Genomic DNA, 12,238 nt, shown 5'->3' on the forward strand with positions numbered 1-12,238 from the left:
AGGATGAAGCAGGTGGTCTGGTTCCAGAGCCTACGGACCCAGCCACCAGCTACAGCAGCCTCCCGACATGCAACACGGCAAGAATGAGAGACTTGTTTGCTAGCTGAGAAGTCTGTAAATACTTGTCATGGAAGCCGTGGTTGCATGAATAGGAAATGAATGGTGATGGAAACATCTATGTTAATTTTTAATGTTTCGGAGAAGGTATTTAAGTTTCAACTTACTTGTGAACTATAGCAAAGCCATCCCTATTTTGTAACCTGCTCATATAGGATGCGAAAGAACTGCTTGGATGTAATACTTTAGCAGAAATGGGGACACTTTCTGGGTTTGGATGGAAGCCCTTTCAGGGCTGCATTTTAACCTCGGTTCCAGATCATGTCCTCAGTCTCTTCACACAATAGCACCAGCCTCATCTCTTTCAACATAAAGTGTCTTCCTTCTGTTCTCTGCCAGTTAATGATCAAGAGATCCTGTGTGTCTTCGTTATCATGCTAAACATCAACACGTGCTTCTGTAGGCCACCTACAGTTCAGTCCAAGCGGAGCTCTTTAAGATATTTAAGGTAAACTTAAATTCTAGGACCCTAAAAGCAAATTTCAGATTTACAGAGAGAGGCTGAGAATGCAGTAGTTGAATATGAGGAAGAAAAATAATCCTCCCTAAGATTTTGCCCAGAGCCTACCAGGCTGTAATTTCCTGCTCTACGCATCTTACTCCTCCTCCTCCTCCTCACTGGGCTACAGCTCGAAGGAGGATGCCTACTTTTAATGCGGAGTTGGCTTCCTTTTGATTCAGCTGTTTGGACTCCTTGAACTAAATCAGAGGTGCCAATCAAAGCTATACCCCATCCTCTCTAGTTAGGATCGTTTCACTTCTGTAGGCCCTTTAACAATGGTGAAATAAGTCATTTTTGTTTAAGCCACAGTGGAGTTAGCCTGAGCAAAGCTGTACTGTTTGCTTAAAAGGAGGTATGGGTGAAAGAAACAAATCCAAGCCTACTGCTGCTGCATTTGAGGTTTTATTTGGCTTCTTAGTTTAGTTTTCTAAAAAATTTAATTAATTAATTTAAAAATATTTTATTTATTATTTTGAGAGAGCATGAGTAGAGGGGAGAAGCAGAGGAAGAAGGAGAAGCAGAGAAGCTGAGCAAAGAACTTGACCAGGGATGGGGTAGGTGGGTGGGGGGATTGGTGGTGGTGGTGGGGTGTGGCTTGATCCGAGAACACTGGGATTATGACTTGAGCCAAAGAAGATGCTTAATCCACTGAAACCACCCAAGGACCCTTGGTTTTTTTAGTTTTTATTTAAAAAATATTAAAAAGTGTAAAATGGAACAAATTATTTAAGATTTCAAATTTGGATTCTAGTTTGGTTTAGTAAACCAAATGCTTCTGAATAATGTGGAAACTAAGCAAGAATCTTTAAAAATAACCAGTGAGGGGATCCCTGGGTGGCGCAGCGGTTTGGCGCCTGCCTTTGGCCCAGGGCGCGATCCTGGAGACCCGGGATCAAATCCCACATCGGGCTCCCGGTGCATGGAGCCTGCTTCTCCCTCTGCCTGTGTCTCTGCCTCTCTCTCTCTCTCTCTCTGTGACTATAATACATAAATAAATAAATAAAAAATAACCAGTGAGATTCTGCTCGTAAAAGCAATAATAACAACAGCAAAAAAGCCTACTCTTTTCTAATAAGTAGGGGCCATCCATGAATGGAAAAATGAAAAACCCAGGGAAGTCGTACCAAGAGGAAAGAAACCAGCAGACACTGGTGAAGCCCAGAAGAGAATGAGAGATTCTTCATGCGTACTCACTGATTCTTGGCTTCTGTCCTGCCCTTGAGGTGGTTTCTGTTACTCACAGCTAAAATTGTCTTCACTAATATTATAAATAATATGAAAAGCTAGAAAGCCTTGAAAATGTAATTTATGACATACTTTCTGTAGAGAGAAGTGCATTGGAAACACTCAAATGCTAAGATTTGTTTGTCTTTCAAGGTTGAACAATGAATATCCTCCTGAGGATGAAAGACCTGCTACTACAGCACTTCTCAGGCTAGCCCTCCACCCCCAGAGGGGAATGAAAATAATCTTTTTAAAGAAGATTTATTTATTTATTTACTTGAGAGTGTGGTGGGGTGGCGGGGGGGGGGGGGCAGGTGTTGGGAGCACAGATGGAGGGGGAGAAGCAAACTCCCCTCAGAGCAGGGAGCTCAACATGGGGCTCATCCCAGGACCCTGAGGTGATGACCTGAGCCGAAAGCAGACACTTAACTGACTAAGCCACCCAGGTACCTCTGGAATGAAAGTAATCTAACGGTAGGAAGAGGTTGCAGAGCTACTGCAGGAAGGCATGATCCCCGACCCATCAGGGTGAGAGAAAGTGCATGCCTCTCTTAACCCATTGTTACCTTTGACTCAGAGTGGATCATTTCCATACAACAGAATACTGGGGCATTTTAGGAAGGGCTTGTGCGGCAGGATGCTGACAGGAAGATGTCATCCCTACTGTTGTGCCCAAGATTGCGAATCTGAGAAACCACCAAGGAGTCGACACCAATGCAAGCACATGAGGGTTTTTTTTTTAAATAATAAATTTATTTTTTATTGGTGTTCAATTTGCCAACATACAGAATAACACCCAGTGCTCATCCCATCAAGTGTCCCCCTCAGTGCCCGTCACCCAGTCACCCCCATCCCCCGCCCTCCTCCCCTTCCACCACCCCTAGTTCGTTTCCCAGAGTTAGGAGTCTTCCATGTTCTGTCTCCCTTTCTGATATTTCCCACTTATTTTTTCTCCTTTCCCCTTTATTCCCTTTCACTATCATTTATATTCCCCAAATGAATGAGACCATATAATGTTTGTCCTTCTCCCATTGACTTACTTCACTCAGCATAATACCCTCCAGGTCCATCCAGGTTGAAGCAAATGGTGGGTATTTGTCGTTTCTAATGGCTGAGTAATATTCCATTGTATACATAAACCACATCTTCTTTATCCATTCATCTTTCGATGGACACTGAGGCTCCTTCCACAGTTTGGCTATTGTGGACATTGCTGCTAGAAACATCGGGGTGCAGGTGTCCCGGCGTTTCATTGCATCTGAATCTTTGGGGTAAATCCCCAACAGTGCAATTGCTGGGTCGTAGGGCAGGTCTATTTTTAACTCTTTGAGGAACCTCCACACAGTTTTCCAGAGTGGCTGCACCAGTTCACATTCCCACCAACAGTGTAAGAGGGTTCCCCTTTCTCCACATCCTCTCCAACATTTGTGGCTTCCTGCCTTGTTAATTTTCCCCATTCTCACTGGTGTGAGGTGGTATCTCATTGTGGTTTTGATTTGTATTTCCCTGAGTGCACGAGGGCTTATTAGCAAGCTCGAGCTTGGGTCCAAGTATACCACACACACAGCGGAGCAGACACTTGGACCCCGAAGTGGGTTACAGCTGGGTTTTTTATGGGCTGGTCTAGGGGACCAGAAGGGGTGGAGGAATTTCTCAAGTTCTGTTTACATTCTGATATGGGGCTTTGAAGGGCATTGAGCTTTGTTCTCATTCTAATATGGAACTTTCTACCACTGGCATGGACTCTGTTGTCTTTCTGATATGGGATTCTCTGCCGAGGACATTCTGCAGTTTTTCCTGTAAAGTTCAGCTCTTATTCGCAGGGGCCTAAGATGGCTGTACTTGTGCTAATGCTGAACTTGAGGTGGGATGGCCTTAGTTTTTCTCGGCCTCCACACTACTAGACCTCTTATCCTGACAGTTCCTCCCAACTTCTCCATTTCTTTCTTCAAAAGAAACTAGAATAGTTAGTGGAAAGAGAGAGAAATCAAGAATTTAGAGTAACTTAAAAAAAAAAACACACATTATATTTACATGGGTAACATACCCATTTACATGGGTAACTTCTTGAAGTTGCTTCAACTGGTAAACAGAGAAGAGGAATGAAGGTAGGTGTGTGTACTTCAGGCATCTGAAAATGATATGAGGAAGGAAAAAAAGAATAACTGGCTGAAAATAATGTGGAACTGCAGTAGTTTAATTGTCAGGCACATAAGAAACATGTGACTTGAGAAAACTAACATGGAGGGGACAGGATGAGAATGTCCTGACTTGTTCAATTTAGACACTTCATACATTATTGTTTTGTTTTCTCTTTGATGCCCTAGAAATATAAATTGAAATATTCCTTCAGCATCTAGGAGAGTTTAGAGTCAATCCACTCTGCTATCAAGGAAGGAGAAACTACTTTTACGATTTCAAGATTTAGACTCTGGGCATACTAGGCCTTCACAGCTCATTGCAAAAGTAGAAGAGGTATAGGGTTTGGGGAAAGAAGCAGAGTGGCATGGAGAAGCTGAGACAAGAAGGAATTTCAGCCTAGAATGAGGTTCCCCTGGGAATAGGGAGTAGAAGAGGCTCAGAGGATCTGGAATCTGTAGTTCCCAGGATGGCTTCGAGGTAAGCCTGTGGAGGTGAGATCCTCAGCAGCAGAGTTGCCAGCCTCCTGGAGGATCCCCGTGGCATACTGCAGACATGCAAACAAAGAGATTAAGAGATCATATCAGGCTTGATTAATGAAGATGCCTGCAGCCACCGTGGCAAAGGGGCCATTAGAGGCCATTAGAGTTCTCTCTCCAGATATCATGAATGACTTCCTGTTTCTGAAGAAGCTCTGGGATGGGATTAGGAGTCCCAAATTAACGACCTAAATAGAATCGACCAGTGAGATAGGCTCTATGGCCAAACATGGATTGAATTAATGAAAATTAGGTAATTTTATTCTTCATCCTTGAGGCTGTGGACTGGGTTTCTTACAGCTACGTAGTTTTATCCAGTATTGGCCTCTGCCCAAACACTACCAATGTATCTAGACTTGTTTTCTGTGTAAGTAATTCAGTTGTACCTTTCCTGTGAAGGGTGTATTTTTTTTTCCTTTTGTGACTCAACACCTACACCTTTTCTTTTTTTTTTTGGTCTTACGGAATCTAGCAGAAATACTGAAAATGAGTAAGATTACCCTAGATTTATGTCCTAGATTTATGAGGTTCCCCAAATATAGGGAAGTACTCCCTACCCATCAGCCTTTAATTCTGGTTTAAAAGGATTGGTGTTTATATATGATGAGGACTTAATTGGAGAGGGTCAAGCTTCAGGGCACGGGTCACAGATACAGATAGATTTCTGGTATCTCTCTCTTTCTAAATCACCTGGATGTAGGCAACTCAGATTTACAAAAGCAACGATCTCTTTTGCATAAATGGAAGATTGGAATTGAAAGAAAAAAAATTTTGGCTGAGGTAATTCCTGGCTAAAGTGATATCAAAGCCCCATTTTCTCTTTTTTGTGTTAATTCTTAGATACAAGGCGTAGGGTGTGGAGGAGTAAAGTCTTAACTCTCTGATGATAAGTTAGGGGTCTTGCCTTGAGAAGAATTTCTGTGAAGTAGAAGCAGCAGAGGGCAGATTTGGATTTGATTTGGGCAAGTGCTAGGCAGTGCAGAAAGCTTTGCAAAGGGAACGTGAATTTCAAGGCGGAAACCAGCACTGTCATAGACATGTGCTTATGATTTTAAGATTTTTTTGATCAGATGTACAATGCTAAAAGATGGAAGGGTAATGAATTCATTAAAAAAAGTTATTTTTCCTAATTATAAAAGCATTATATGCTCAATTAAGGAAAGTGGAAAATAAAATATAGAGAAAACAAATCTAGTTTCATCCAGAAATAACTACTATAAACATTTTGGTACATTTCTATACATTGTCTCTCTCTCATATATTCCAAGATATGTGCTGGAAATACACTGTAGATACTGTTTGTATCCTACCTTATTTAATCAATAATAAATCATTAACCTTTTCTTATATCTTTGATATAAGAAACATCATTTTGAATGATTCCCAAACATCATTTTGAATGATTGATAATTCATTAGACTTATATAGCACAACTTAACCATTCTGCCTTAATTTTTGTGTTGAAAATCATTGCACAGAAACCTTAAACATACTTCGATCATTTCCTCGTGACAGACTTGTGGGTGTGGAATTATTTGGGGGAGACAGAAGATAAAAACTTCCTCCGGCTCTCAATTTATATTATGAAATTGTTTTCTAGAAAAGTTATGCCAATTTATGCAAGAATGCCCATTTTTATGATGCCTTGAATGTCCTGAATAATATCTTCTAAAACTCTTTGTAATTTGAAATGCTTAAAAATTGCAGTTGTTTGAATTTGGATTTCTTTGCTTATGAATGAGCTGAACGTATTTCATCTGTTTACTAATCACATACATTTCTTCTTCTGTAAATATGTTTTAAACTTGCTTTTCTATTTGAGGGTTTTAGTGTTTTTCTTAACATATATATTGAACATAGCAATCTTTTGTTATATTTCTGACATATGTTATGAATTGTATGGTACATGTGTATTTCTATACTAAGACTATTAACTCTCTTTGTTGAAATCTGGATTTGTCTCACGTATATATCCTCCTCTGAAGTTCTAATCAATTCTTCAAGGGCCCAGTCAAATCTTATTTCCTCCTAAAAGCCTATCAAAATCCCTGAGGTGGAATGAAGTTTCTTCCCTTCCATACCATCACCATATTTGGTTTTACTCTATAGCACTTGTTTCCATCTGCTTTTGAAGGAAGCCTCCTTCTTTGGAAAGCAGCCATTCTGTTTTATTCATTTCGATACCTCTTGACAGTACTCACACAAACCTTTGCACAAAACAAGCATCTGATAAATACTTGTGTTAAGTGACGTGAAATCAAAACCGTTATGGCTTAACTTTCAGAATAATAGATCCTTATCAACCTGTGATTATAAGTGCAGTAGATTTGACAAAATCAACTACAGTGTGGATGAGTTAAAAAAAAAAAAATCACCATGAATTTTTCTCTCATAACCCAAGCAGAGGCTGGAGGGATTCAAGACTCTAGAATAGTTTGGTTGAAGTTAGTCGCGCATATAAGCTTTTTCTAAACTGTAACCACGAAGTCATATAATTAAATTTTCCTGGGAAAAATATATCATAAAAACCACTCTAGGTGACACAGTTATGAAAAAGAGAAACAGAAGCTACACAGACACAATCACAACTTCTAATGGGTTTAGAAATAAGAAAACAATGACCAAAACATCCTAGAATGCAGAGTTGAAATTGCCAGGGGTGATTCTGAGCGGTATAATTTTGTTTTATTGGTACTCAGGGCCCTTAAGGATATAGAATAGAGTGATAAACATAAGCAATAAGTAGTACAGTACATGGTATAGTGGTAGACTATTCACCAGAAATGCTGATAAAAAGAGTAACTTTAATTTTAAAATTCAAGCTCTCAATTTTCTTTCTTTGAGAAACAATAATTATCTTGTTTTTTTAAACATTTTTTTAAAAGAAAATGTCATATGAATTAGGTCTAAAGGTTGGCCACAAATGGAGGCCGACAGTATTGTTAAAGTGCCAGTTAATAGCGGGGTTACTTGTGCCTCAGTCTCTTTGGCTCACCTGGTGTCTGGGTGTGCTCGCTCCTCCAGGCGCCTATCCCCCCGAGACTTGACGCCCTTGCTCTTATGGGGTAATGATTTCAGAGTAAGCAGATCCTCCAGAACCTTAAGAAGTAAAAAAAAACCTTAACAAAGAAGGAACACCTTAACGTCAGATGTGCTTTTTTTTACACCTTGAATTCCAAAGTGTACTATCCAGGTGTGAAGCAGAAGTCTGGAACAGGCAACTAAACTGTTCTTCCAACAAGATAAAAGAGTTCTCATATGGGGTTGCGGAGGTGGAAGAGAAGTAGAGTTACATGCAGCGCTCTGCCTCTCCAAGCCCTCTGTCCTTCCTTTCCCAAGAACATTTTTTTTTTTTTTTTGTCGGTGATGCAGCAGAGAACACAAGGGGAGCTTGTCCCCATTACCTTTGAGAGCTCCCAGTGTAAAGGGACTTTTTCTCAGCAAATGTCCCCAGCGCCACCAGGAATGGGAAATCTCACAGAGATGCTGGTGAAGGGATAATGGACCCGTGCGAGTGCTCCCTAAAAGATAATAACCTTATGATCAAAAATGTAATGCTACCCTGGAGTAATAGTAGACAAATTGAATTTTAGAACTGGAATGTACTGTAATGATGCCCTCATCAAATGCTCACATTTGTACTGAGAAGATGGTCTGAGCAGAAAGTTTAATTACTTAACCAGAGTAACCCAGCTCTTTGGAGCAGAGTTGGGACTGGATTCCAAGTCTTCCAGAACCCTGACTCCCCGTCCCCACTAGGTTTCCATCTTCATCCCAAGCATTTCTTTGATCGTCTCAGAATCTATAGTTTTTCATATGATTCAATTTTTTTTATACAGGCACATGTATAAGCAAAGTTATTTTTAAAAAGAAAAACAAAACATATGGAAGAATGAGAAAGAGAATTAACAAGCCCTGGCCCTGTGTCTTCCATCCCACTCTACACATGCAACTATGGTGACTCTCCTCCCCTGTTCCTCTTGTATTCCTTTTGGTTTTTAACTAAAAAAAAAAATAAAATACTGATGTGCTTGTTGCTTAATTTATCAATTTCAGGTTTTGGCTTGTGGATTTGGTAGAAGAGAATCGAGTTCATTTCTAGTTCCACAACTCAAATCATCCATCGTCTTGTATTTACCACTCACTCTCTTTACCTTTCTGGGTGGAGTACTGCGGATGTGACTTATCCTGTGGATCACAGACTTGTGTGGAGGGATGTTACACGTCTTTTGTCTTTATTATTTTTTAGAGTACGTTATTTGATATACAACTCCATGTAGATTATGTGTTTAACATCGCATATGTCTCTGATGCTTGATAATCCATTGTTCAGTTTTGCTTGTTTTTGAGCTCTAAAACACCCAGAGTAGTATGTAGTAGTACCCAGTCTTCTTAGGCTTCCTTTCTTTACTTGGTATTATATTCCTGAGAGTTATTAGTTGTGTTGCATTTTTCTGAATTCATTTAACATCTTTGTGATATTCAATTATGTGAATGCATCGCAATTTATTCATCCATGCTGCTGCTGTCTCTATGGACATTTGTTTTTTCCTTTTCCTTCCTACCTCCTGAGGAGCATTCTTGTGTCTCCTGGTGGGCATATGTCCAGAGCTTCCCTTGGGTACATAGTCAGAAATGAGAAAGTATTCACATTTAAAGTATAGTCACCTGCTATAACAATGTTCAACTTTTAGAGATAATTGCCAAATTGGTCTGCCCTCTCACTAGTGATATATGTTTCCATTAATCCCTCAGCTCTCCATAATACTGTGAAGTGGCATGCTAATGAGATTGAACATTTTTAATGTTTCTTATGTATTAATTGGCCATTAATTTCAATGAAAAGCCTACATACATCTTTTGTTGAATTTTCTGTTATATTGTCTTTTCCATATTTTTTTTGTCTTTTCCATATTGAGTTGTAGGAGTCCTTCATGTATTATGAATACTGCTCTTATGTTTGTTATATGGTATAATAAATCAGGGTACTGTCGGGAAAATAAATCACATCAATTATTTGAACAGGGAAAATTCAATATAAAGATTTATTAAGTAGTAGAAGGTAATTATCTACTAAAAGAAGTGAAGGATGAAGGTAAGAAGTCTTGAAGTGCTTAGCTCCCCAGCATCCCATTGCCAAGGCTGAGATTCAGACCTCTTCAAAGGGACATGGCCTCTTCTAAAGCCTTCCAGTGGTAAAGGAACTTATGAGAAGGTATGGCTAGAGCTAGTCTGTTACAAATCCCTGCTAGTGCAGAGGGTGTGGGCATGCTAGGTGTGGTCTCTAGAAGTGGTTCACCATTGCTAGGCAGCAAAGTAGGCTAGAGAGCTCGTATGTGGAAATAATCAGATGGGGTTGGGGTGGAGGGATGGAGGGGGTGGAGGTGTTGAGGGGTTGGCAAGAGAAAGGCCAGAAATGTCTTTAACACTTGATCATATTCAGATTAAATATTATTGGCAAGACTAATTCATAGGTGATACTGTATGCTGCTTATCTGAATCAGGACGCAACTAATGACAACTTAGTTCTTGCTATCTCCTAGAAATCTCCATGATAAACCCACATGTTCCATTTGCTATTTTTTTAAAAAAGATTTTTATTTATTTATTTATTCATGAGAGACACACAGAGAGGCAGAGACATAGGTGGAAGGAGAAGCAGGCTCCCTCAGGGGAGCCTGATGTAGGTCTCTATCCCCGGATCTGGGATCATGCCCTGAGCTGAAGGCAGATGCTCAGCCACTGAGCCACCCAGGCGTTCCCATGTTTGCTATTAAATGATTTGTGGAATGAAATTTTACACTCTTGATAATATATTCTTCCTTGACCACCTTTCATGTAATGGTTTTTATAATTTTTGCTCTGATCAGATAATACATTGGGAGTTACAAAATGATGATTATTTCAGTTCTGTAGTATTGCATTTATTAACCTGAATTCTTCTGCAAAGAGGTACTTTCTTTTCATTTCTCCCTTTTCTTATGACAGAAAGCAGGCAAACACCCAAATTGGATTGGATAATGTCAAAAAAGCTACAGACGTCAGCCAGAAGAAACTCCCATGGGCTAAATTTGGGATAATTTGAGCACAAAAAAAGAATGATGATTTAATTAATTATAATGTATTAAATAAGTGAAATCCTTAAGTCTATAGTCATTTAAAGAGCACAAAAAGAGATCTTTCAGCTATTGAATTTAAACCATTTATACTTTTAGTTATGATTATTGATATACTTGGATTTATCTTTGCACATTACTTTTGGACAGCTATTTTTGTTCCACTATTTCGGTGCTTCTAGTTTTATGTTTGTTTATTTTACGGGGATTGATTTTATTTATTTATTTTTTAAAATGTTTTTAAAGATTTATTTATTTGTGATAGACCCAGAGAGAGAGAGAAAGAGGCAGAGACACAGGAGGAGGGAGAAGCAGGCTCCAGGCCGGGAGCCCGACGCGGGACTCCATCCCGGGACTCCAGGATTGCACCCTGGGCCAAAGGCAGGTGCCAAACCGCTGAGCCACCCAGGGATCCCCACAGGGATTGATTTTAATTGTCAGGATTCATTTATTTTTGTTTTTTCCTTATTTTATTTCCCCCCTCCACATATTCTGAATTTATACACTATTTTCTTTCATTTAGTGCTTGTCTCTGAAAAATTACCACTTATATTTCTCAAGGTAAAAACAATATGCCTCCTTAACTCGACACACAAGGACTTTAGAACGCAGACTCCAATTATCCCCATCTGGTGTACTATGATCTTCCAGGATTTTAGATCTGTTATTTTTTTTTTTAACACATTTAAAATTAGAAACTATCATCATCACTTTATGGAGAAAATTTTTGTTTGGATTTATATTTACATTTACCATTTTATTAATTTACCATTCTTTCTAGAATCTTAGGCCTGTCTGCTAGTACCATTTTCCTTCTTCCTAAATTATATCCTCTAGCAGCTGCTTTAGTAATGATTTCTTAGTGGGAAATTCTCAGATTTTGCTTATTTACAAATGTCTTTATTTTACTTGCTTTCTATTTATTTATCTACTTACTTATTTACTTAGAGTATGTGTGTGAGTTGAGGGGAGAGAGAGGGACAAGTAAATTCGCACCGAGCATGGAGCTGGAAGCTGGGTTGGATCCCACAACCCTGAGATCATTACCTGAGCTGAAATGGAGAATGGTACACTCAACTGACTGAGCCCCTACTTGCATTCTTAAAAAAATAGTTTTGTTAAGTACCAATTTCAAGGTTGGTTATTTCCTCTCACCACTTTGATGATATTATTCCACTGTCTTCAGAATCCATTGTTGCTAATGAGAAGCGTGTGTCATTCTAATTGCCATTCCTTTGTGTCTTTCTTTCTTTTCTTTTTGTATTCATTTTTTAAAGATCTTCCCTTTGTTTTTGGTGTTCTGTAATTCTACTTCCATGTGCCTAGGTGTGGGTTTCTTTTTGTTCATATTGCTTGTGTGCGGTTCTTGAATCTGTAGATTCTTGTTTTTAATCAATTCTGGAAATATTTTAGTTATTAGCTTGCTAAACATTTCTTCTTCTCTATTATGTCTATTCTCTTCTTCTAAGACTCTCATTTTTTATATATTAAGCTCTCTCATTTCACCCTCTCAATTTTAGTATTTTTATATTAGTCAAGGTTCTCTAGAGAAACAGAACCCACAGGAGTGCACACGTGTGCACAGACACACACACATCTCA

The sequence above is a fragment of the Vulpes lagopus genome, chromosome 1 (assembly GCF_018345385.1).
Source record: "Vulpes lagopus strain Blue_001 chromosome 1, ASM1834538v1, whole genome shotgun sequence".
NCBI lineage: Eukaryota > Metazoa > Chordata > Mammalia > Carnivora > Canidae > Vulpes > Vulpes lagopus.